Genomic DNA, 21,829 nt, shown 5'->3' on the forward strand with positions numbered 1-21,829 from the left:
AGACAACTACATTGGTTATCGGTCTGCATCCAGATCAAGTTCAAGGTTTTGGTTTTAATCTTTAAGGCCATGGGACCACTTGTCTGAGGCCTTTTGTAGGGCTTTACGCTGTGCTGGTAGGAATTTGCGGGTTGTCCTGGGCCCCCAGGTGATTCACCTGGATTTGACCAGGGCCAGGGCCATTTCAGCCTTGGTCCCAACCTAGTGGAAAGAGCTCCTGGAAGAGCTAAGGGCCCTGATGGAGCTATCTAGGTTCTGCACAATGGACCTCTTCCGCCAGGCATTTGGTTGAGGCCGGGGGGGGGGGGGTGACCAGAGTTACAAATGGGGATCATGCCCTATCCTAGGTATTCCCATATTCTACACAGAAAACCTAAGCCCAGTTTTTTCATCATTGGGACCATGGTATTGGTCCTGGTTAGGATTAGCTAAATTGGATTGGGGAGTATATTATTGAGTTTACACCACCATCTTTATAACTGTTGATATTTGGGGTGATGTTCTCTTAATGTTTTAATGGGATTTTATGGATTATTCTGTTTTATGGTTTTTTATTCTGTAAGCTGCCTTGAGGCGACATTTGTCAAGAGAGGCAGGATAGAAATGTAAAAATAAATAAATAGAGAAATAAATAAAATATACAGTAAAATACACCCAAGTAAAAAACTGGGTAACCAAAGATGAAGATAGCTTCCACAATCTCATTTACCAAGAGATTGATCCCTTCACAGTATGCTGATTCATTCTGTTGATAAATCAAACATCTATAATAATCTATAATAACAAATACTGCTAAACAAGTCAGGCTTCCTGGGCATACTCCTGAGTTGGCTGTGCCCTGAGATGTACTCATTCTTAATATTCAGCGGAAATTTTTCCAAATCTATAGCTATAGCTAAAGAATGGTTTGACAACTATGCATTTTCTAAGTACAATGAAGTAACCCACTAATAATCAGTGTTACTTATTTATTTGACAAATAGAAATCCCTGGCACAAAATGTGACAATGACCAGCTAGTATTGTATAAAAATTAATCGCAAAACGCTAAACCAGTAATCTTTAAATTTGTGCGTTATTAAATGGGGCTTAGTCCCAGGAAAATGTCCATTGGATTGCATCTTAATTACTTGTGGTTTGTGGGAGCCCAAGCATCCATCCATCAAAAAGATTGCCTGTTATGTGAGTCAATGGTTCAGTCATGCATCCTTCCATATTTAGAAAATGACTCATAAATTTTATGGGGGCCCTTGTTATTTTCATTGTAATTCAATTCCAGTCACATTATTTATCTGATTTGATGAATTTTGGATTTGTGTCTTCAGTTCATTTGAATTATTCCACATGTCTACAGGTGAACTGATCAAAGTTGTTATAAATATTGTTTTATTTACAAATTGTTGAAAATAGCACAATGGAGGAAAAGAACCAATCCTACAGGTCAACAAATTAACCAGCATGGTATAGTGGTTAAGAGCGGCAGCCTCTAATCTGGAGAACTGGGTTTGATTCCCTGCTCCTCCACATGCAGCCAAGCTTGGTGACCTTGGACCAGTCACACTTCTATTAGGGATGTTCTTGCAAAGCAGTTTTCTTAGAGCTCTCTCATCCCCACCTATCTCACAGTGTGTCAGTTGTGGGGAAAGGAAGGATGTTTGTAAGCCACTTTGGGAGTCATTCAGGTAGTGAAAAGTGGGGTATACAAAAACCCAGTTCTTCTCCTCCTCCTGCTCTACCCCACATTGGGTACCAGAGAAGAAGCCTTGCTTTAACATTTGAGTGCCTGCTTGGCATGCAGAAGATCCCTGGTTCAATCCCTGACATCTCCAATTAAAAGACATATAAGATCTCTGTTTGAGACCCTGAACAGCTGCTTCTAGTCTGAGCAGACAGTACTGATCTTAATAAACAGAAGGGAAAGACTTGGCATATTAATAATACAGTCCAGTGGTTTGACGCCAGTATAACACAGATTCATATGCATGTGCAGAAAGAGGTCCTGCACCCCATATCCTGCTTCAGCCATATCACTGCCTGTTTCATGTGCAAATCCATTTTTACATACACATAATCACCTAAAGATCTTCAGCTGTGGGGGAACATTAACATTTGTTTGCCTCAGGACCTTGTTGTTCTGGTCCCTAAACCAAACCAAGTTCAGTAATTAGGCATCAAACCCATATCCAAATTGTAGAGCTATTACTGAGTTCATTCAACTGCTTCATCTTAAAAAAAATGAAACAGTATTGCGATATAGTAATCTAGTATGTATAGTAAATGCAGATGTTGTTAAAATTCACGCAATTTTTGCATGGATGGAAAAGAAAATTACCATATTCTGAGCCAAATTACAGTATCCAGACCTGAGAGCTGTCTGAAAACATTTTGTGACCATTACCTATTAGGGAATATTTGCTAGCGATGAGTACATGAGGAATGCTCTGTAAATGACCTTCTGTTGGCCTTTCTCCCCTTGGCTTCAGCCAGGGACTAGTGAACCTGCAGTAGGGGAAAAGGAAACAACAATGGCCTATTTTATGAAGCAATACCTAGAACAATAGTACCGCTATCTTGTTAGCTTAATGATGTAGTTTTATTCTTTTTATCTCTTTTTACAAAACAAAAAACAAAAAACCTGACAGTAGGCATCTTAAATAACTTGTCTAAGGACACCAACAAAGACTTTATGATCTGAAAGCTGCATTGCAGCATCATCTCTAATTTCTATCAGTGAACATTATAACTTTATAAATGTCTAACTGTTAAATGCACAACTGTAATTCAATTCTTTCTGCAAGCATTGCTGGATCAGGAGTTATCCTGTGCATCCTCCCACATGGGCACAATTAGTGGTATGATGGGCATTTGGGGGCTCTAGTTGTTGGAATTGTTTCATTAGCCTTTACCAAAAGCTTGGTGGTAGAGCTCCCTCCATTTTGCAGGCGATGCAAAATTGTTTTAGCTCTGGCAGAGTCCTGATCTTTTCTGGGAGCTCATTCCAGCAAGTGGGGGCCAGGATAGAAAAAGCCCTCGCTCTGTTCAAGGCCAGACAAGCCTCCCTGGGGCCAGGGATCATCAGCTTGTTGGACTTTGAAGAACATAGCATTCTCTGGGGGACTCTTGGCAGAGAGGTGGTCCCTCAGGTACTCAGGTCCCAGACTGCATATGACCTTGAAGGTAATTACCAAAACCTTACGCCTGATCTGATATTTAACTGGTAACCAGCACAGCTGTTGGAGCATGGGCTGGATGTGGGTCCTCCAAGGTGTTCCCATGAGAACCCTGGCTGCTGCGTTCACCACTTGTAGCTTCTGGATCAGGGATAAGTGTAGGCCTATGTATAGGGCATTGCAGAAGTCGACCATGGCATAGATCACTGTGGCTAAATGTTCTGGGGCCAGGTAGGGCACTAGTACTTAGCTTAATGCAAGTGGAAAAATGCCAGGCATGCAGTTTCTTCATGGATAGCAAGGTTTCAAAGATCATACCCAGATTCCTGGCTGAGTGTGCTACTAGTAGTTGCAACCCTTCCAGGTAGGGCAGTTGCACTTCCTCACTAGGATCCTTCCTACCGAACCACCGATCTCTGTTTTTGAAGGACTGTATTTCAGTTAGCTCTGCTTGAACAACTTGGAGCAACAAAATTGATTTTCTTGGATAATCTTGATTGTTCATGGATAATCTTGCCTCAACTCCTATCAGTGCTTTCTCAGCCTGACAAGAATGAATTAAACATGAGATTGAAGTGTTTACCCACTTACCTAGAAATGTGCAATAGAGTCCATATATGCTATCTTCCCATGTACACTGTTTGTGATGAGCTTTCCGAGTAAAAAATATGAGATGTCGCCCTTCATTGATAGAAAGGGATGTAATACAGGGAGATCTCGTCAATGAATTCCACCTGATGCTGGTGCTTTCTAGCTGATTTTGCAATTTATCAAATCATGTTTTTGTTTAAAGATTCATGTTTCCAAAAGAACAAAAGGTTCCAAGGCAGTGTAGTCCAGCTAAAATAAACTGTTCCAACAACAACATACTATTTGTGACAAGCTACTTGGTCTTTAATTTTTAATCTTTCAGAATCTGAAGATCTCTAGCAATTAGGCTTTTCCATTGTAAAGCTACATTAAATCTACTTTCTTCAGCTTCACACACATTTTCACGAGAAAAACTGGTTTAGCAATGGAAGTCCCTTGAGAGTTGAATCCCCTTTTAAAAATAGGTACTGTATGGGCATAATTGTCTAAATAAAACCCAGGGGAAACAGGATTTTGTTACTTTCCTTGCCTTATCTGGTTTCTTCCTCCCAATTCTTGGAGGAAATAATATAATCTGTTGAGAGAAAAACAAAATTGATCACTTCAATAGAAACACAGCTGGCTGAAAATTGTGTGTGAGAAAACAAAGTCTTCCTCTTCTTTTCTTTCTGAATTAGATTTCTGCAAAAGTCTTCTTGAGGATAAAAATGTCCATCTCAGCACAATTTTTTTCCAGTGTCTATAAGGATCAACCCAATGTCTAGCAATTAAAGTGACATTTACCTAACCTCTTTGTTCTCAACAACCTGAAATCTTTATTTTTGAAGAACAGGGCGAAAATGTCTCAAAGGCTAGCATAAGAGCCTGACACAGTTATGTCTAACAAGCAGGGGGCTGCAATGTCTTGCAAGGGCATCTCATTTCCAGTCCACCATTTTTTTTCTTCCTCTTCCTTGTAAACCTCAATAGCCTCTGCCCTTTTACTGCTTTCTTTTCTTTTTCTCTCCTCCTCGCAACTTTTTCTGCTTCCTTCTCTCCCTTCCACACACCAAACATTTGTCTGTTCCCACATCTTCAGCTGTACTTAATATTTACTTAATTTATTTCTCACCATTCTGTACACTGGGGATAAAAAACAGCTCACTTCCTCACAACAACCCTGTAAGTAGGCCCAAGGTCACCCAGTATCAGAGTAGAGATTTTAACATGAATCTCCTGGAGCCTACTCTGAACCTTTACCCACTGCACCACGCTGGCTTTTGTGTTATGGCTATTGTTGTACAGTAGCAAACAGTCAGCCCTCGCTAATATGGGATGACAGCAGCTAGAATCATTTACACAGCAAGGTGGAAATCAGACCTCTGTTTAAGCTTAGAAGAATTACACTTATAGTCCGCCTTCCTCCTTGGTGGCACTCAAGGCGGATTATATAAAACCCCATAAAATCCCTAATCCTTAAAAACCATGTACCACCATATGGAAGAAAGATTAAAAAAACCTTCCACCCTCCACAACCATCCACAAAGGGTTCAATTGATGACATAGTGAAACCTATGGGAGAGGAGGCAAAGCTATTAAACAGCCCGGCTTCAATCAAAGACAGATAGGCAGGGCCCAAGCCACGTATGGCCTTACAGGTCAGAACCAAAACCTTGAATTTGATCCAGGCCATAACTGGTAACCAGTACTGCTGCCTCAGCACAGGCTGGATACGGGTATTCCAAGGTGTAACCACAGAGGACCCTAGCTGCTGCATTCTGTATCAGCTGGAGTTTCCAGGTCAAGGATAAGGGTAGGCTACTATAGAGCAATTATAGAAGTCCAGCCTCGAAGTGACCATTGCATCGATCACTGTGGCCAAACAATGTATTACAATGCAGAAGCAGAATTAAAGCAAGTTTTGAATGTAAAGGTACAAGGAGGTAGATTTTGAACAAAATATCCTTTATTCTTTATTATGAGGTATATATAGACATTCTATTTAAGTCTTTCTATTAAAAGCAATAGGCAGTATGTAGAAATGATGAAATATGTAACAATATGTTGCAATGATGAAATTAATAATATAGTTGTAAAATGCATCAGTTATGTTGAGCAAAAGATATTGATGAATCCTTATTTGTATTTCCATTCTCTCAATTACTCCTTCTTTTCCTTTGAGTATACAGATCTTCTATGATCCACACCCCCACCCCTTTTCTCTCTCTCTTTCCTCAGGTCCATACACACACAATCCAGCCAAATCACTGTTGTAAGAAATTGTCTTTTTGTTTTTGCTGATGAGCAAAATCTGAAGGACAAGACACAACCTCCTTAGACACATTTAATTTATCTGAATTGGTAAAACTAATTAACGTATTTTGAATTTCTTTCCTTCCCTGCTCCCCCCTCCTCCCATATCTTATTCTTTCCATTTAGTCTAACAACATTCAAATGAAACATGCAACTCATTTTAAGAATAGCAAGGGACGTTCCATTTGGGTGGAACAACGGGATAAGCCTGAATGAATCTGCCCTGAAGGCCCCACTCTTCAGAAGTCTGGCTTTTTGAAGAAGTAAAGCAAACCTTTTCATACTGCTGACAGAATAGATAGAGGTTGTATTTGAATTTAGAAAGACTCCAAGTTTGGACTGATGGAAGAAGCTGGATGAGGGCTATTCTCTTCCTTTGTGTGGGATTCTTAAAAGGCCCAGGACCCTCTTAGAGTACAACTCTAGAAATACTAAAGAAAAAAATACTCTAGAAAAAATAAATTTCATTAGCTTTTGCTAAATGCGCTTCTTGTTGCCAAAACTTCCTTGTCTGCCCATCCCTTCCAACCAAAAAACGTGGACAGTCGGTCAGGCCTGTGGTTCTACAACAGCTTCCTGCTAACCCCACTTTCTCCTTGGCTTTTTTTTTTTTTTACTTCAGAAGGATAACTCAACCTGCACACCATTTCCTCAGTAATTAATCTGTAGTCCACTTCTTTTTTTGTTCTGCTTCTTTTTTCCATCATAAATCTCTGCCACATTCATTTATTGACAGTAGACCTTTCTACAAACATCCTATCAACAATTCAGTTCCTCCATGCTTGTAAGCCTTTTCTCCCCTGCCCACTTTATTAGTCCCCCTTCCTTATCCTAGTTAGCTTTGATTTCCCCAGCCCTCTGTCAGTGACCACTCCCTCAAATTCATGTGACACATTGCGCCGTCTAGACTGCCCCCCGATATTTGGGCCCTTTAATTTCCTTGCTTCCTTGTCTCAATTCTGACTCAGTTTTCCAGCCCTCATATTCTCCCACAGCTTTTCCTGCTGTCAAATATGAGTCCCTAAACCTTTATCAGGTCATGTGGAGTTCTGTAGCGGTAGCACCCATTCCATATTTCACTCAGGCTTCCATTTTCTGAGCCAGGAAACGTATACTTTTAATATAGAGAGTCTGATTTGGCAATGGCTGCTACTATTGTATACTGTCATTACCCCTTCACCGATTCCTTTCAAATTTGTATTACTGAATGGTGAATAATGTAGCATAATCATTGTAGCATGGCATTTGGCAAGGCTGTGTCCTTCTCTTTCCAGCTTTGTTTCAATTGTTTTGCAGTTTGGAGGAATTTGTGAATTTCCATCTAACGGGAATAAAGGATGGTTTGAGTTATAAGAGAGCCAGCTTGGTGTAGTGGTTAAGAGCTGCAGCTTCTAAACTGGTAATCTGTCTGATTTCCCTCTCCTCCACATACAGCCACCTGGGTGACCTAATAGTGCTGTTCTCACATACATCACAGCCCTAATAGCGCTGTTCTCACATACCTTTCTACACTGGAGGCTCTGTGCTGGGCTGCAGGCTGGAGTTTCCGTTCCTGCACAGAGGAACATATGGCTCAGTGCACCTCGTCCGCCCCAGATTTGTGCTCCCACACAGGGGAGCTGGGTCAGTGAAATTCCTAGTGCAGAAATGGTCACAGAGCAGTAACATCAGGACTCTCAGCCTCACCCACCTTACAGGGTGTCTGTTGTGGGGAGAGGAAGGGAAAGCAGTTGTAGGCCACATTGAGAATTCTTTGGGTAGAGAAAAGAGTAGTGTAAAAAACAACTCTTTTTTTTCTTTCTTTTTGCATATTACTTACTGAGGGGACAGGCAGAATGAAGACTTTAGTTGCAGATCCTTTCAAAGACTTCTTTCTCCCCTGATCGCTCCTTCTTTATGAATGTTTCTCTTTCGGCTACATTAATTCAGGATGTAAAACTCTTGTGGGGTGATAGTTTCAAGTTAGTAGCCATATTGATTTGCTGTGGAAGAGTGAGCTTCAAGGCCAGTATCACCTTAGAACCCAGCAGGATTTCCAGGGTCTAAGCTTTCAAGAGTTAAAGCTCCTACAGCAGATATATGATGAATCTAATAAAGGGAACTTTATTTATTTGTCACATTTGTAGACAGCCTCTATCAGGCCTGCCATCTTGCGGCAGTTCACAACCTGTAATAAATACAGGGAATTCAACTCCCAGAAGCTTATGCTGTGGGAATCTTTTTGGTCCAAGTAGCTATAGGACTTGAATCTTTCTTTTGCAGGGGGAGGAGGTGAGCATCAGAAAGAGGACTTGAGGGATCTGATATTAATTTCATTAAAATATAATTTACATATTTGATGAGAAAACCTTCATTGAGGCCCCTGGGGTCTTTCTGGTTAGTTAACTTTACTTCTAGTTACACTGAGTCTGACATCCTTTTCCATTTACTAGCGCATAGACCAGATTTGAACCCCAGCCACAATAGTTGAGACTACTGTGTGGGTAACAACTTCATTCCTGAAGACTTGCTAGATCTCCCGTGAAATCAGTAAATCATAGCTATAAGCCTCACCACAACAGCCCTTGCTGGATACTTCTCACCCATGGATTCCTAATAAGCCTGCAAGGTAGGTTATTGAATATCCTCTCTTTCAAATTAGTGAATGGAGGGTGAGGAAAAGTGACTTGTTTAGGGACAAACAGGGAGTTAAGGCCAAGCCCAGTCTTCCAAATCTAAGTATTTGCTGGGCAGTGCAGTGTCTCAGTTGCATTCCATTAAGAAAATAAAAGAAACAAAAAGGTCATGCCAACTGTCTGCTCCACTGAAGTCTTCACATTTCATCTTAAGGGCAAATGTTGCTTGACAGACTGAGCTTCAGTGAACAACTCATTGCAAATTCCAAAACCAACTCTGGGGTTTTCACAAGCCAATGAACCCATTTTCTTCCCTTGTTTGCTGGCTTCGTAACTCGCTGCTTGATGCTACAATTCGGCATTTTGTCAAGGTTTGTTTTCTCGGAACTGGATCCTAATCTTTCAAATTATCTTCTGTGTGGTTTCCTCCCAGCCCCACTCACAAGTCCTGGTTATAAATCAGAAGGAAACAGCAAAAAAGAAAAACATGGGCAGTGTGAACACAAATAGATGAACTGCATTGAAAGTCCTGGAGAAAGCATACAGGTTTCACAGCAGGCAAAATGCCGGGGGAGGGGGACAGTTGGCAGTTGCCATAACTGACAACCGTTCCAAATTGGAGGGGCTTTCCAGTTTTTAAGTCCTCTGGAAACCTTGTGCTGGTTCATTTGGTTGTATCTAAATTATTGAGATTTGGCCCCAGCAGAACATCCTTTTCTAATCAAAACTCTAGATCAATTCTCATTCCTTTGGCTTTTGGGGAAACTCTATGGCAGCATTTTTCAACCTTTTTAACATGGAGGAGCCCCTGAAATAAATGTTCAGGCTTCGAGGACCCCCGGAAGTGATGTTACTTGGGCACACCTCCCTGCCATGCCCACAGAAGTGATATAACTATCAGCACCCTTCGCCCTCCTTTCACTCCCTCTCTCCATCTTTACTACTGCTATGGTGGCTCCACCTCATGCAGCCCAGAAAGAAGAGCAGCCTGGATCACACATAGCATGCCACAACCAACTACCCCCCCCCTTCGATTTTTACACCCATGACCAATCCACCAAGCCCTCCAGGCAGAGGAAGCCAGTTCCCTAGCTTGTGGCCAAGTCCATTAAGGCAGGAGGGGAAAGTCCACAGACCCCTGGTTGGGAATCCCTGCTCTATGATAAAAAATTGACCTCAAAACATAAGGCTTTGCCGAAAACCCAAATCATTACGCTCTGATGATCCTGGCATCTCAACTTCAGTTCTGGGTGATGATAGCACATCAGAACTTTCTTTCTGGTCCTTTCACCAGAACTGACACAAAAGTGGCTGTTTTGGAGGGGATTTTCCCCTCTTTCTGAAACCCCCAAAGGGGAGAGCAATGCCAAAGCAGGAGTTTCCCCTGATCTTAGTGGAGTTCTGGCATCTCTAGAGAGGGATGAGATAACATTCTGGAGGATGGCATCTGATTGGTCAATTATGTTGCCTGATTTCACTATGCCAAAAATTATATCTGGGAGAAACGTTATGCTAGCTTGGGGTTTTACCCAAGCTATGAAACTATGAAAATGTCTATGAAACTGCTGCAGTAACACAGAAAAGATTTTGAAGTGCTGCTTGCTTATGCACATAACTAAGGTTGAACCTCCTGATGTTAAGTCTAAGGGTCAGTGTGCTACACTGCTGGCTGCACCTAATTTGAGTCTCTGCAGCTGTGGCTGTGGGACTACAGCCAAAATACAGTCCAAGAGTGAAGTCACACACATAGTCTGAAGTCAAGTTTGGAATGAGCAAACAGGTTAGAAAACAGAGTCCAGACCAGGGGTAGTCAAACTGCGGCCCTCCAGATGTCCATGGAATACAATTCCCAAAAGCCCCCCTGCCAGCATTCGCATTCGCTGTCAGGGGGCTCCTGGGAATTGTAGTCCATGGACATCTGGAGGGCCGCAGTTTGACTACCCCTGGTCCAGACCGTGCACTCCACCACAATGCTGTCAAGCTGGCTCACTTGTGCTGCTACCATTCTGAGGAGCCCTCAGGGCTGGAAGTAGATGGCAAGGCAGATTCTAATCCTACTGGTGCACCGGATGGGGTAAGCTCATGGCTCAGGCCCAGCAGCACTGGGTCTTTGGTTCCCGGTGGGCCCCAATACTCCCCCAGCTCTCTGACCTTGGAGTCCATTTACAGACATGCTGGTTTGAGAGGTGGGGCTGCCAGCTCTGGCTTCTCATCCAAGTCTATCTTGGACACCTGCATGTCTTTAGGCGATGGTGTCTCGGGCTGGGGCATGACAGTTAGATAGTAAGCTGCTTATTTTGAGTGTTATGTTGTTTTGAATAAAATATTCTTTAATTTGTTTCTAGAAATTCTTTAATAAACATACATTTATATGTAATCTAGTTGTTTGAACACATTGACCCTGGGCCCCTCACAGTTCAGCCTGGGACTCCCTGACACAGCCTAGAAATTTTATAATTCTTTATGAATCATTATTGTTTTCTTCATGTTCAGCTGTAATTCTGCTTTGGCCCTTTCTGTTTTACCTTCATTAGGAGTTGTTTTACATCTTCACTGTTTTCTGCCGTAATGTGACTCATCTGCATATCTCAGACTGTTAATGTTCCTGCCACAAATTTTCAACCAACCTCAGCTTTTCATGATCCATACAGTCCAAGATTTACTGTAATCAATGAAACACAAGTTGATTTTCTTCTGAAATTCTCTCATATGCTCCTGTAATCAATGTAAATTTGCTGTGTGATTCTAGAGTGCTTCTTTCTTTTCTGAATTCAACTTGAACATCTGCCATTTCTCATTTCATATATGGAAGCAATCTGTTGTAAGAGTTTAAGCATCACTTTTCTCACGTGAGAAATTAATGTGATGGCTACCAACCTGAAAATAGAAGAAATTTTGTTATGGCAGGATGAAGCTCATACTGCCAGCAAGACATATTCTTATCAAGACTTGCCAATGTTACATTTCCATGCATATTTCAAAGAGGTTGTAAAGCACATTGTCTTAAGGAGATTTATGAGTTACATGCATTTACCGGGAAGAAGGTCAAAACTGTCGAAGACACAAAACATGATTTTACTGAATTATGCACGATTTGTATAGACTAATGATTCACTTCTGGGTCCAAGTCAAAGTGCTGTTTGGGCATCTCAGTACTAAGCCCTGAATAATGTTACATTGCTGACACTGACATAGCCCTAGCTAGGCTGCACTTAAACAAGGCAGAAATGGCCTCTCAGCATGAGTACAACTTGTGCGCAAGCCCTCACATCGCCTTGACTCTGGTTCTCAACCCGCCCTTGCTTCAGTGAAGATAGGTGTGACTGATCTCTGGTTTCCTCATTTCTGCTTATGGTTGCTTGGACTACAATCCTGATATTTGGACTTAGTTCTGACTCTGCCTCCCCAGTTCCCAACTTCAGCTGACTACTTGATTACCCCCTCAGCTCTCCCTTGCACTGGTGTTAAGACCCAGACTGGACTTTACCAGCTGAAGGTGTAGCTATCAGGACTAGGGTTGGGTGCTTTGGCGCCCAAAGCGGGCGGCCTCTCCCGGCACAGCAAGCGCCGTGCCACGGGGGGGAGGGGAGGCGTGGACATCAGCGTTCACTGTGCCAGGAGAGACCGGCCGCTTCGGTCACGAAGCACCCTACACTAATCAGGACTGCCACTGGGTGCACCCAGCTAGGGCAGCACAGATACTTTGTAGAACCAATAATCAGAAGGGTACCAGATGATAACCTGATGTGAATCAACCAATCCATGCCATTTCTGCCAGTCACTGATAATTTTGCTTAGTCTCTTCTCATGTAACTATTCTGCCATGGCAGTCATGTGCTCAGTTATTTGTTGGTTTCACTTTGACTGGGCTGTTTTGTTTGGCATAACTATCAGGAAAAATTGGGTTGGAAAACTGCACTGAGGGATAGGACACTTCAGGCAGAGCAATGTATATAGGCACTTATGCAACAACTATTTGGTTCTAGCTAGAAAAGGGAACAAAATCAAGGAATAACAATTTCCTTGAATACTGGTAATTAAATATTTATTTAGCAGAATACTATTGTAAGGAAAATAAAATGCAAATATTCTGTTTCCCTATATTGCATTTAAAGTTCTAGTTCTATGTTGGTATGGTTTTCTTTTAATTGAACTGTGGTTTCTTACTCCCCCCCCCCCTAAGGGGAAAACATCTTAAGTATCCATGGAAGAGAAACTACTGTTCTTGGAGAAGACAGTCACCTGTCCTTGGGCTAGATAATTTTACTGGGAAGCAATGAAATTTCAATAATGGTATTCACAGTGTAGCAATTAAAAACATGTGATTCTGCATATAAACTTGTTTTGTGAAAAAGGCCAAATTTTCCTTTAAGGCCCTTAGAGAAATACATTCATACTCTAAGTGGAGGGGTATGAATTCTTTTTAAAAAGTTAATCACCATTCTTTATTTCTCTACCAAGGAAGTCAATGTCCCCAGCAGGTAACAGATACCGTAAAAAAAAAAAAGTCTTATTATTTTGAAAATCAAAATCAGTTCCATTCATTAAAGTTCCACATTAAGCCTGCATTTGTGGCCACTGGGGAAGTGAATGAGAATTGGATTTTACTTGCATAATTTCCGAATAGCATAATGTTAGAAAATCTACATTAAAATAGCTTCCAAAATAAAAAATTCTATTAAACACAATAAGTGTGCTTTTTCTCCATAAATCCCTAAAATCTTGTTAGTGACAATGTTGCTCATTATTTTCTTTTTAAAGAGCTTCTAGTTTCTGTACCAGAAAGTGGCAATGGGTTTTTGTAAGTGCTCAGACAATGCATAACAAAGCTGATTGCTTTTGCATCTAACTTAATTCCATGGGACTGAATGCACTTCAGTGTTTTATTTGTTCTTTCAGTATTCAGTGAACTGGCAATGCTGAAGGTTTTATATTTGATGGACTAGTAGAATCATGCCAAATCAATTGTATTTCAGAACATTGCTTGAAAAGGTGGAGTTGCTCGGTAGAGTCTCAAGACCCTGAATCTCTGTGATAACCACATACAGATCATTGTTCTGAAATAAACGTCTTAATTCTCATCTGTCATATGCAGGCAATGAGAGTAAAAACAGTTAACTTCCATAGATTACATGCAAGGTCCAAAATTAGACAGGGCTTCATCCACAAAACATATAAAACTTCTTCAAAAACCGCTAAACCTGCTGAATAGCGAATAGTGATTATTAGAATGACATTCCAAAAGGTGATCAGGTGGATTTTGAGAGCAGAAAAGGAGAAAGTTGGGGTACATGCTCAGAGGGCCTTTGTAAAAAAAACAGTGTTATCTATGGCATCAGACCCCTGGATTGGCACCTCTGACAACAGGCGTCATCATGGGCCAAGATTAGCACTTATGTGCTTCTTCAAACAAGACTATGGATTCTGGACTTCAGCCTCATATCCTAGAAAAAAACAAAGTCAGACCAACCTTTCCCAGAGAGCATCAATGAAGCTTGGCATAACTGGCTGACCTGTCTCATGAACTCAGTATCCCTGCTTCCATGGGAAACACTCACACATGCAATCTTCAAAGAACATCCTCTTTCCTGAGGCTCCCCCACACACACGCCATTATTCATTGAATTGCAGGTTGGGCATTGTGGGCTGAAGAAATCATTGACTCAGCTTTTGGCTTTACAAACAGGCCACAGCTTTATTAACATCTCAACTCCAAGAGTGTTGGTCAGGCATGGGGGTAAGAGCCTGCATTAACATGGTCAGACGACCTCTCCTCTTCTAATCCCTAATGGCCCCATGGGAAGTCTGAGCCATTCTCCTGCCAACCCCCAGGTCCCTTACCATTGGATTCTTCCCTTGGGAGATATACCACCTGGTGTGCCACAGGAGGCATATATCTTCATTGGCCCACTTGGCCATGTGAACATCTTTGCCTTCCCCAGCTGGGGTTGACCCAGTTCACAGCCTGCCACCTCATAAGGAGATCCCTATGAGGTAGAGTCAGGTACCCCTGACCTGACTCTTCCAAAGCTGGCTCATCCCCATGCCCCAATCTGCCACAGGAACCTCCTATCCCATTCTCACAACAATCTTCACATCCCTCAAGGTGGCCCTTACTTCATGGAGCCACTCATCAAGGTCTCAGTCTGACAAATGTTCCCTATCCAGCCTGTAATACGCCTCAATGTTTTTATCAATATCAGTGTGAGCAATAATTTGCCCCCCAAATGCCAAAGCCCACCAGGCCACTGCTACATTGAACTTGTGGGGCTGACTTGTTTAAATGGGCCATTAAGCTGGCACCCCATTAAGCCTTATGTTTCACCATGTTGGACCAAATTAAACATTTTTAAGGCATCCACTGCTGCAAAGTTGTCAAGTCTGCCATTATTGAATGTTTTAGCTCAATTCTTTTCATCAAAGAGAGGCCGTTGCCACCAACGTGGATTATGAGTGCAGTTGGGGCCTGATTCAGTTGAACTGTCCTGTCGACCACATCCAGAAGCATCATCCAGTGCATGCCTTGACGTCCCCTTCAAGTAAGAATGATGCAGTCCCCAAACCCCAGGTCCACTCCCCTACCATTCCATCAAGCATAGTGTCCTTTCCAATAGATGAAGCAGTGTCCCACGATCCAGACTGACAATGTGCCGGACTGGTCTGAAATGAATTAAGCGTTAGCAATTGCACCAGGCTGCACATATGCTTTAAAGACACTCGATCGCCACTCAATGGCAAAGAATTATCATATGGCTGTTTTTGGATGTGTGACACAGTTTACTAATTTAATCGCTCCCTGCATTAGGCTCTTCTCCAAGGAGTCCTTCCTTCTCATGAGGTGGCCAAAATATTTGAGTTTCATATTCAGGATCTGGCCTTCTAGAGAGCAGTCAGGGCTGATCTCCTCTAGGATTGACTCGTTTGTTCGCCTTGCAGTCCAAGGGACTCGCAAGAGTCTTCTTCAGCACCAGAGTTCAAAAGCCTCAATTCTTTGACGCTCGGCCTTCCTTATGGTCCAACTTTCACAGCCATGCATTGCAACTGGGAAGCCCATAGCCTTGACTAGATGCACTTTTGTTGGCAGGGTGATGTCATTTAGATATTTTTAAAAAGCTGTACCCCAAATTATAAAACTGATCCAATCAATTTTCTCCTCACTACCTGGGAGATTCATGGGAAAGGTCACTTAGAAGACAAAATATGGCTGGCACACATATATGGAGGAACAGGAACTATAGCAATGACTGAACAAGATTTAATACGGCTGAACAAGATCTAATTCATTTCAAGAGTATGGCTGCACTGGTATTCTACAAGGCTTAGATATTGTACAAATCCAGTTCTGCATGCTGCAAACTAATTTTGACAATCCCTCATTGATCTTGCTGATCTAATATATTATATTTTGGGCTGGGGGAATGTTACTGGGGTTAGAATAGCAAAGTCCACATAAGAAAATTTTGTAGGTGGTATTTCCATATTTCCTGCTTTTCATGCTGAAGAGCTGAACTAATGTCATGAACAGCAGTTTTATGGTCCTATTACCTGCATGCTTTATTTGAGTACAGGTATGGCAGAACTGCATTATTATGTCTCATTTTTCTCAACCCTTCAAAGACAGAGGTCCTATGGCTGGGTAAGGACCAATCAAGGAAGTGTGTCTACCCAACCTGGACAGAGTGTGTCTAGCAGTAGCCCACTCCACCAGAAATCTGGGTGTGATCCTCAACGCCTCCTTCTCTATGGAGGCACAGGTCATGAGAGTAGCACAGCAGGCCTTCTACCAACAACACCAAGCCAAGCTACTAGTGCCCTACTTGGCACCAGAACACCTAGCCACAGTGATCCAAGCAATGGTCACCTCTAGTCTGGACTTCTGCAACTCACTCTATGCAGGCCTACCCTTATCCTTGACCCGGAAACTGCAATTGGTTCGGAACACAGCAACCAGGATTCTCACCAATACATCATGGAGATCTCACATCCAGCCTATACTTCAACAAGTCAGCTGGCTCCCAGTTGAATTCTGGATCAGGCGTAAGGTTTTGGTTCTTACCTTCAAGGCCATACTTGGTCTGGGCCCAGTGTACCTGAGAGACTGTCTCTCAGCCTATACCCCCAAAAGAGCTGTACATTCTACCACCACCAACTGGCTGGTGATCCCTGGCCACAAAGAAGCACATTGGTCCTCAACAAGGGCCAGAGCTTTTTCTGTCCTAGCCCCCACCTGGTGGAACGAGCTCCCTGAAGAGATCAGTACCCTGCCTGAACTCCAACAATTTTGCAGGGCCTGCAAAGGGTGCTCCTCCACCAGGCATTTGCCTGAGACCAACAAAACCCAATAACATCCACAAGTCCCCCTCAGACATCCCCTCCATGGCCTGAACCAGTCTGACTTCTCTGTGGGTCTTAGCTAAGTTACCATTCCTGTTATATTGTTGTTGTTTAAGATAACTGAAATTGTGATATTCAGAACCACTTGTTAGATTATTGTTGTATTTGTCTGTTATATGTTAGGCCGTTCCATGTATCCCCCCCATCATGTTATATTTAAACCACCCTGAGCCATATGGAAGGGCAATGTAAAAATCTAATAAATAATATAATATAATATAATATAAACAATTATTTTGACTATGGTTTCCAGAATTTTGTATGAAATAATATTTTTGTTTTCTTAATGGCACAGGCACATCTGAAAAATGAGAAGTTCAGAAAACCTAGATATCTCTTCACATTGTTTACACTAAGTTGTGCCAAGCAGAATCTAGGGGGGGGTACTCAGTGAATGTGGATAACATGATAGTTTCGCATTACTGACATTTGGATATTGTTGCCAGCATCTTGCCCTTTTAATACTGATTCTCAGCAAATATGGCTAGGAGTAATGTGATGCTTTTCCAATCTAAAATTCCAAGGTGAATCCAATTGTGTAAGTCAGCCTCTTCTGCTCTCTCACCTTGCATATGGTTAAATGCCAATATCAATACCAATAACAATATAGTTTTTTTTTCCTTATATGCTGCTTTTATCTATCTGAAGCAACCAAAACTGCATCCACCAGTCAGCAGATTCCACTCCCCCACATGCAGCCAGCTGAGTGACCTTGGGCTTTCCACAGCACTGGTAAAGCTGTCCTGACCAAGCAGTAATATCAGGAGTCTCAAAGAAGCCTTCCCTTTCCTCTCCCCACAACAGACACACTGTGAGGTGGGTGAGGCTGAGGGAGCCCTGATATTGCTTCTCTGCTGACTGCTGGATACAGGCGTTTTGGTTGCTTTTGAAGCCTATTTTTAATGGCTTGTTTTGGCTAATTTTCCTGCTGTCCACTCATGGAGGATTGTTGTTTTTTTTATTTTTATCATGCTTATTATTTCACAGAGATGGTTGTTTTTATTTTTGTTGTGTAAATTGAGTTGAAGGCTCTGAAACAATTAGTAGAGTATGCATTTACAAAGAACTGAAGTTAATAAGTAAATAATCATAGAATTCTTCCCTCTACATTAATTTGCCAGACAAAATAGGATAAGCCCAATATTCTCCTTTCAATACAAACAAACCTTTTGGTTGAGAATGTGGGCTGCTCAGCTGTACCGTCAATACACAAAAGATAAGCTCATTGTGACCCCATAGACATTTGCTTAGGCTGCCATAGCCAAACATCAGCTCAGTCCATAAATATTTCACAGAAAAATGTTAGCACTCTAAAGCAAGAGGTGATAATTTTTTGTGATTTGCGAACATCTGTTTTATTTAAGAGTATTAAATATTCACTGTAGTTGTCTTTGTGAGAGAAATGGAGTGAATTTTTACATATCAGCATTGCCAAATATATGACATTTGAAAAGCATTTGTTTTATCATTGCCATTGTACTTTAACAACTTCAGTAATGTTTTTAGTGGGCTACATAAAACAGTGTCACACCTTCGGAGTCCCATCATATAGGGACAAAAAGTATGATCAACAACATATTCTTATGCTTTCTGGGGTACTGAATCACCCTGAACCATAAACTCAATAGTACATCATAACTGTAAGCATTTTTAATGCAGAAATGAATCAACAATATTAAATAGCGTATACTATATGTACTATGGATCCTTGTGCCATTTTCTTTCTTTCAATAGGACTTGCAAAAGGAAGGTTTCTGGCAGGCAGCAGCCCTGTCCTACGCTCAACTCCCTGTCACAACTGCCAACCCTGCTGGCCTTGGAAGTGGGAGCGAAGGGTGCATACTTTCACTCTTCCTCCTCTCTCACCAGCCCTCCTCATTATTGGGTTGTCTGAATTAGCCAGGTTGTCTGCATCAGCCAGACTTCCCTTCTCTTTCAAAGGCATGTTGCACAGGCTAAGCTGTTAACCTGTGGCCACTCACGATGAGAATTCCCACAGAAGAACATAGCTGCTTTTCTATGCACCCATCATAAGCCACTCCCTCACTGGGCTTCCTCTGTCCCATGCAACTAGGTTAATCCTACTCCATTCTGCCCTGACTTGGAGCCATCACATTACCAAGAGATATTTGTTTTCAAGCCACAAATCACTTGAGTGTTGGGTTGACATTTAAAGGGATGGATCCCTGAGACATACAGCAATCCCTCCTACTTAAGCCCCCCCCCCCCCCCGCTACCAGGCCCTCCCCATCAGCTGCTGGTTGGTTAGCCAGCAGGGGGACTTACTAGTAGAAAGAGGAAGACCCAGGAGATGCTCCCAGAATTGCGCAAAAAATGATGTCATCATGACAGCAATTTCCAAATGACACTACAGTATTTGGGCAAAAATTCTAAAGTCAGAACATTATGGGTTCAAAGCAAAAATGGAAACTGAATCAGCATGACCAATTCTGTGGGGAAAATAACACCTACATCTAGGTTTGAACTCATAATATTCTGATATTCAATCTATCATCTTAAAAACTGACCTATAGATCATGTCAGGCTTTCTAAACCAGGGTTTCATGAAACCCTGAGGTTTCTTGATGGCACTGGAAGGATTTCCTGAACAGGTGGAAGCTAATTAATTTATATATATATATATATATATATATATATATATATATATATATATATATATATATATATATATATATATATATATATATATATATATATATATATATATATATATATATATTTAAAAATTGTTAAACATTTACCAGGTGATATGACTATATATGGTCATATAAAAAAACACCCTTCCAAAATGGCCAATGATGGGCCTGGAGGGGGTGGGAAGGAAAAGGGCTCCAGGTGGGCATGTGCACAGCTATGTTTCCCAACCATATTCTACATGGTCATACCAGTTCTGGGGTTTCATGAAGCCTGAAGAATGTTTCTAGGGTTTCTAAAGGGTAAAATAGTTGAGAAAGGCTGGTCTAGGTTGGCTAAGGCAGACAAAGAACATACAAAGGTTTAACAGCAACAACAAAAAACAAACAAAAACAATTGTACTGAGGAGCAATGTCTGGCTAGAATGTTCCATCCATTGATTGTATTAACTCACTCTGTGCAACCTACCTTAAGACCAAGAGAGAAAGGTGGACTATAAATAATATAAACAACAAACAAACAATGGAACAGCATAAACCTAGTGCATAATGATTCCATGTTCAACTGCTGGTTGAGCAGTGTCAAATTCATCTAGGCAGTGCTTATGGATGCAATCTGTCAAAGAGTGGCACATGCTCCAGTAGCAGTACTCAGGTTAACTATCCAACTCGGGTTAAATATCCAACTGACTGCTTGGCTTACTGTGACAGGCTTTGAGAGATCCTTCCTCATGCTGCCTTATACTAACAAAAAAAAAAGACAAGGTACAGACTAGTATCTGATGGGTAGTGCAAAGGCACTGTTCCCCCTTCATGTCATGTTATAACAACAGCTTCTTAATGTTCCTTCAGTTTCAAAAGCAAACCTCCTGTCATGGATAGTGGTTGTGGGGTGCCATTTGAAGAAACAGGTACTCATACAGTTCACTGAATTCTACTCAACAGAGTCCATGCTCAGTTAATATTATTGGGCTGAACCCCACCATTTCATTCTGTCAGCATGCATACCACCTTCAGCTGGTGTGGGAGAGTCTTGTATCAATAGAAAGCACCTTGCTGTGGGAGAAACATGCAGAAACCAAATGACCAAATGCATTGCACAGTACCTTGTTATTACCCATTGCCAAACACTTGTATATGTTCCAGGCTCCGCCACATCAGCCTCCTGCAAGTCTAATTTGAATTGGTTTTGTTGTTCTAATTTTTACTTTCCTTTTATTGTTGTTATAAGTACACAAGACCACAGTCTGTAACGTTAAATAAAAATTGCGGGGTCTTATCAATCAAATTGGAAAGTTGGGGGGGGCAGGGGTGCAATACAATAATGAATGCTCATTTGTGTGGTCAACTGATAAGGTGTTCTTTCTTTTGCCTTCCTTCCCCCCTTCCCCCGCTCCTTGCTTACCTCTCTTGCTGGAGAATTCAAGTTGTTGTATTGTAGAATTCAAGTTATTGTATTGTAGAAACTTGAAAGAAGCCCAAGTTTTCTTGCTGCAAGCGATGGTGAGCAGGCTTCACTCAGCTGCTGAATAATTCAGCATACAAGCCTTTGATTAATTTCCTGTGGAAAAGGAAACAAAGTTTGCGGTAACTATAGGCCATTTCAAAGTATGGATTGCCAGCAAAAATGTGCAAAGCGCTGTCGTGAGAGGATTAATTACTTAGATTAAATATTTTATAAGTTAAATAATGTGTGTTTTCTGAGACAAAATGGAATGTCATTTTTTCTCATGTGCGTTCTCTCTGCTGCCCAGGCTCCAAGATAAGGGAAAGGAGCTGTATTCACTTCCTATAAAGCAAGGCAAATGTGTTCAAGAGGCAAGGATGGATCAGGGCTGTAATTTCCAGCTGGCACTCAAATATATCTCCAGAGCAGCATTTCATCTTCTCCCTGTAAGTATTGCTCCAAGCTTTAAAAGTCTCCATATCAGTTGTATGGCTCTTTGGAGGGCAAAACGTAATGGGCCCAGACAATTATTATGCGTGCTTTTGTTCTGCTTGAGAGCAAAATTGAGAGCAGAACAAGGCAAACTTTTGGAGCTATGTGCTTTCTTACAGATCATTTCATTTAATTCTAGATCACATGTAAATCCTTTTCAGATTATACAGTCATG

General features: G+C 41.7%; 1 long non-coding RNA gene across 1 annotated transcript; it reads right to left on the bottom strand.

Moving 5' to 3' along the window:
• Positions 1-8,839: 8,839 nt before the first annotated feature.
• LOC143836852 (uncharacterized) lies at positions 8,840-21,269 on the bottom strand. The gene is made up of 3 exons (XR_013230783.1): positions 21,121-21,269; positions 11,295-11,544; positions 8,840-9,115 (listed from the first exon to the last, which is right to left on the bottom strand). It is a non-coding gene; the product is annotated as an uncharacterized LOC143836852 (long non-coding RNA).
• Positions 21,270-21,829: the final 560 nt, after the last annotated feature.

The sequence above is a fragment of the Paroedura picta genome, chromosome 4 (genome assembly GCF_049243985.1).
Source record: "Paroedura picta isolate Pp20150507F chromosome 4, Ppicta_v3.0, whole genome shotgun sequence".
NCBI classification, from domain to species: domain Eukaryota; kingdom Metazoa; phylum Chordata; class Lepidosauria; order Squamata; family Gekkonidae; genus Paroedura; species Paroedura picta.